We start from the raw sequence: 6,000 nt of genomic DNA on the forward strand, positions 1-6,000 counted from the left end.
GTAAAAACTTAGTGACTTTATGATGAACCCTCCTTCTGGAGTACCTAAGATTCAGTTTTAACCTGTGTATCACCCCATCCATTAAATTCCATTTGGATAGCAAAATGTGAGTTACCCATTAACATTGTTGGTTGCCTATGATAACAATGTTCTTTCTCTGCCAGCAAAACAGATAGAATGGCCTGAAGTCTTTGTGGCTCAGCTCACACATACTAAACTTGAATTAATCATGTTAGTGAATAATCATCAATATGCCATTTCAATTGGCATATTGAAAGGAAAGTACTGCCGTTACTTCTGTTGTTGTTATAGTCATTTGGGATTTTTCTGAGACCTGGTATGACAAGTACGAGCTGCATTAATAGACTCTCCCTTTCAGATGTCCCCGTGTGGAGCGGTTGAATATGTCTCTTACATCGGACACATTGGATAGGTCTTTTTCCTCATCTCATGCTTGCAGTATCTGTAAACAAAGTCAGAAACCTAATTTCAGGCTTCTAAGCTCTTCATTGGTTACTCCCTTCATATGTGTGGTCATCCATCTGTCCACTCATTAAAGCAACAAATATTTTGGGGGCCATCTAATGTCTTCTGCAAAGTACTTTCAAACACTTTTCTGCTGTGCATACCATTAAAGAAGCTGCCGTTCTCTGAGAATAGCACGTGGCCCTTCACAAGTGTTTTTGTAGTACCTTCCCTCGTTCTCGTGGGCTGACAGGTATTACAGGGGCCATGTGGACCTGACCTTCCTGGTGATGAGGGCAGGAGCTTCACAGCCGCGGCCTTGTCAGTGTCTGACTCGAAGTCAGTGTCTGTAATAAACCACATTCCCCCTGAGGAAAGCTACTCAAGAATGAAGAAACAAAAGCCTGTTTTTAAGGAGCTTATAACTAATGGATCAAGGGGAAATACAAAGAGAAACTCAAAATTACAGTCACAGGAGACATCTGAAGTAAAACTAATAGAGTTTTAAAGAAGTGCAGTTAAAGCATACAGGCTGGGTTATGCGGTGGAGTTCAGTTACTGGATGTTGAGACTTTGTAGAGAGGGTCGAGCCAGGTATGGTGTGGAATCACATGGGAGAAGGCACCTTGGATTTGGCACTTCCTACAGCGCAGATGAAAATTTAAGCCAAGTCAGAAGCAAAAATGAGCAGTGGGTTTGCTAAGCAGGCACTTAGGCCAGGGAGCAAGGAGATTGTAGGAAGGTGAGTTTGCACCTGAGGGTGTTGCAGTTTCATCAGAGAGAACAGTATCGATCCTTTGCTTCTAATCACCAGAACAGGGTCAGGTTGTAGGTGGCAGTGTGCGCAGTTGGAGACTGCTCACCGCGCTGCTTCTTGACTAACAATGCTCTTGGCCCAGTACGTTGGGGGAAGGCCACTGATCTCTGTAGTTGGCATTTATTATCCCCTTTAATTCACCGACAACCAAAGAACTAGGAGTTTTTCATGATGTAGAAAGAAACCGAACCTTAATTACTCATCAAAGGCACAGTGCAGACAACCACACATCTTCCTGGCTCCCTAGTCCCCTGTGTCCACAGTTCTCTGTGGAGAACTATCCCCTCTCACTAGGGCAGGATTCTTGGCATTGGTGGCTGGATCTTTCTTTGTGGTGGGTGCTGTCCTGGGCACTGTAGGAGGTTTAGCAGCATAGCATCTCTGGCCTCTACCCACTAGATGCCCCTTGTAACTCGCCCCATTTCTGGCAACCAAGACTGTCTCCAGCGTTTGCCAAGTGTCCCCTGAGTCTGAGTGGGCATAGGAACAAGCCAAACCATCCGTAGTGGAGAATTACTGCTCTGGAGTATTATAAGTGTTTTTGAAACTTATCTTGTAGATTCATCTTCTCTTCCACTTTTAGCCATGCTGAAAAGTGCAAAAGAGGACCTGGAAAACAGTGCAAAAGGAAGTTAAAGCTCAGTTTGTACAATTCTGAATTTGTAGGACAGTCACCTACTTTTTTGCCCTGGTCTAAGATTGCAACTTGGAAGTCTTGTTGCAAGTTGTAGGCAAGATGTCTGGTGTGAGGGGGGCATACAGCCTGAGAATTTGAGTGGCGGAAGAGATTTGAGTGCACGCCTCTCCTGGGGTCCTGCATCCAATTTAAGATGCCGCAGCTCCCGCCATAAATTGTGTGAAAGTCTCTTCATGCTGCGAGTGTGAGGGCACACATCAGTCTGTGCAGCTGGGCAGTTTCCAGCTGTCTCTTTGAATGCAAAGACAAATTAGGAACATGGAATGCTCCTTGAGAATAGGGACCATGTGTCAGTCACAGTGGGGTTGTTAAGAAGCATAACTCATAATTAGCAGTAAATGAATTACTAAGGCAGTCATTTGTTGACAAATATTTATTCAGTACTTGTTATGTAGAAGCATCGGATCACGTTGGGTGTATATACCTATTTATCATTATGGTTATATAATTGTCCATTAGAGGGTTTTGATGTCATTTCTGCAGTCATTGAAAAATCAGCTGGTGAAATATTTAGAGATGAAAACAAAATCACAAGGATGGTAGTTGTCCCAACTCCTGCTACATAGGATTTGCTGGATAGGATGGCAGAAGTGAAATGAAATACAGTGTGGCACAGTGATTCTGTTCACACCCAAATCATGCACGCCGGTGGTGGGTGCGACCCTGGTAGCAAACTCAGTATGTGGCTTGGACCATGAAGTTTGTAAGTTTGTAGAAGCAAATTTCTAATATGAAAATAGCTCCTTAAACATGTCTCTTGAATGTGTTTCCTCACCTCAGCAAGGGGTGAATAGGATATGATTGTTCCTCTTCTTCGGAACATAGACCTGGAGAACAGGACTTCTATTTCCGAGGATTGAGTCTGCTTTGTGCTGTGTCTCAGAGCCAAATGGAAAATAATACTATGTGTGTTAGCATCAGTTTCATCTGCTTTGTCATAACGTTCACAAAAGCTTTGGGCTGGGGCTCCCTTTGGCAATATCATAACCACACAGAAGGCTGGCGGCCAACATGCATTTTAAAGGGGCTTAATTTCACCCTGGCTAATGTGGCTCAATGGATTGAGCTCTCGCCTGTGAATTAAAGGGTCACCAATTCCATTCCCAGTATAGGACACACGCCTGGGTTGCTGGCCAGTTCCCAATAGGGGGCGTGAAAGAAGCAACCACACATTTGATGTTTCTTCCCCTCTCTGCCTCCCTGACCCTCTCAAGAGGGGAGAGAATCATAGGGAAAAAGGGAATGGACTCACATGAACAAGTATAAAAGACACATGGACAATAACTAAGGGTGGGGGGTGGAAAGGGGAGGGAGGCGGGGAGCATGGGGTGGGGGGCGGGCAGGGTTGGGATTATAAGACAGAAACCTGTACTTGAACAAGAATTAAATAAAAATTATATTAAAAAAAAAGAAAAGAAAAGAAAATCTTAAAAGGGGGGGGGACGCTTAATTTCACATAGTTGTGTAAAGAACCTGCCCATATGTAATTATGCACCTGTTGCATTTTTTAGGGACTGTTGCCCTCATGGAGAATCCCAGGGGTGGCAAGCAAGATTTCTTCTTTCTTATTGTCTGTTAAAAATTATGTGAAAACTTCCCATGTTTACACTTTTCCCTATTTACTGCCGTTAAGAATTATTGCCCATCTATTATTTATAGCAGCACAATGAATAATCAGTTCTGGGAACTGATGTGGCTGCATAAGGGGGCATTTTTTATAGATTAAAAGCACCAAAGGCTCTTCAGGGACTTGTAGTGTTTGTTTTGTTTTTCCCAGCCCCATGATATGCAAGGATGATGTGTTTGCATTGCCCAGCAGCCCTTGGCAAAATAGGGACGGGGGGGGGGGGGGGGGGGGGGGGGGGGGGGGGGGGNGCGGGAGGGGGGGGCAGGGGGGGCATGGGGAAGTATCCCCAGGGTGTTGGCTTCCCAGTGCCTTTGGCAACACTTGGCCAGGAGACACAGGGCTGGCAACACTGTCTTGCCTCCTGGGGACATGTATTTAAAGTTTAAAACAAAATGATATGAATGGGATGTCCCTGGGCTGACATTTCCTGCTCAAAGGAAAAAGAAAGTCTGTGGAAAGGTATTGTTTGCAATGAAGGGAGCATTCCAAGGTCATTTGCTTGTTAAGGACCTCAGGCCCTAGAAACATTGGTGAAGGAGGCATGAGGGAGGGGCTGGTCAAGAAAGAAGAAGTTTTAAAAAAAGCATAGATTCAGGATTTGATTTAGACAAGACTGGGTTGAAATGTTGGCTCCATATACTTCATTCGTAGATAACTCTCTAGCAGTTTTCAAATCTGAAATGGGCATAGTAGTAAGTACTGTATAGGGTTGTTGAAATCCTTCAATGTAAACATTGTTATAAAGTGTCTAATGAATATAAAATGAAATCTTAAGATCTAAAGCTAATTTGGAAACTCAGCTAGCTTAGTCACATGTAACTTTTTCCGTATCATTTGCCCCATTTATCACAATGGTGTAGGGGAGAAGAGGGCTGTGGGTGGTAGCTCTTTCCGATAAAAAGTTACCAAAAATCCAGTCCTGGCTGGTGTTTCTCAGTGGATCAGGAGTCTTCTAGTCAACCTGAAGGTTACCTGGTTTGCCTGCCAGGTCCCTAGTTGTGGACATGTGAGATACAACAGGTTGCTGTTTCTTTTACGCATCGATGTTTGTCTCCCTCTCTTTTTCCCTTCCTTCCTCTCTCTCAAAAAATAACTATTTAAGAATAAAAGTTAATCAAAATCTATACAAGAAATCTAAGTAAAATCAGTAATAGTATAAGAACGGGAAAAAATGAAACAGATGTGAAGCTCTTCCAGGAACCAAGCAGCATATATAAGGCAGAGGAGGAAATTGAAATGAAACATAAAGGAAATGTGCTTCTTCTTTGTGCCTGTACAGCAAGAGAGAGAAACTAGTCTGGAGGTGATTCACCCGATTGTGCTGGGTAAGAATTAAGGATGAAGCTCAAGGAAAGAGTGGGAGAAGTAAGAAAGTGGACCTATTGTGATGTAAGTGAGCGACAGTCTGCTCATTCTTTCCGACTGAAAACACAGTTATCTGCATCCTCTCTCCTGGGAAATGGGTCCCTCCTTTGCAGAGCCTGGGAGAGATTGATGAGGTAATGTCTGCAGAGTGGCTTCATCTCCTTGGGCAAGGCTCCCTTTGCAAGTGCACATTCTGATCTTCAAGACTGGAGGTCTGCGAAATACTGCCAAAGAGAACAAGAGGACGTCTGCCAGAGCAAAACATCCTAGGGCAAGAGATGAAAAAGAAATGGAATGAAGGTTGCGATCTTTAAAAATAGGCAAAAAAAAAAAGTAATTGCAAGAAAGAAATTAGAACAATTATATAAACAGAGACTGGCCTCAAGGACACATGGCCAAAATCCCATAAGCAGTATGGCTGCCAGTGGGAAAGAACAAAAACACAACCAAACCTTTGAGAGGTAGTATGTCAAATGCTCCAGGGGTGATCAGAGAGCTCCCAGAACTGAAGCTTCAGGCAGGCCATACTAAAAAAGAAATGAAACAGGACAACGAAAATTTCCCAAAAGCCTTTGTAGTTTTGATTTCTCTATCTCCCAGAAAATGTTTTTCAGTTATAAGATACTGACTATCCGTGTGAGAAATGCATACAGAATATAATGGTCTATAAAGAGTGATTATGGGTTTTATCACTTATTAAAGAAATTTATTTCAGGTTTTTTTTGGGGGGAGAGGGGGAGCACATGCATTGCTTCTTTCTTTTCATGTCATCCAGCTGTGCTCTGACAAAGCTCCGTTCAGCCGGCTCCTCCTTTTCACTAGAATGAGAGTGGCCTGTACTGGGTAGTCTCGTGCATCATCAGTGATGGGCGGCACTCTTCCAGTGCACCAAGCAAGTGATCTTCATTGTCTCAGGACTGTATACGGGAAATGTTAATCACAGCGGCAGAGCTAACAGAGCTGGCCTGCGCATGATGATGAGTTGGACAAGTGGGTTTCCATTTCAGTTTTTAAAAAAGCCTAGGAGCA

This window comes from Sturnira hondurensis, unplaced genomic scaffold, assembly GCF_014824575.4.
Source record: "Sturnira hondurensis isolate 20B ecotype Veracruz unplaced genomic scaffold, ASM1482457v3 Scaffold0005220, whole genome shotgun sequence".
Taxonomy (NCBI): Eukaryota; Metazoa; Chordata; class Mammalia; order Chiroptera; family Phyllostomidae; genus Sturnira; species Sturnira hondurensis.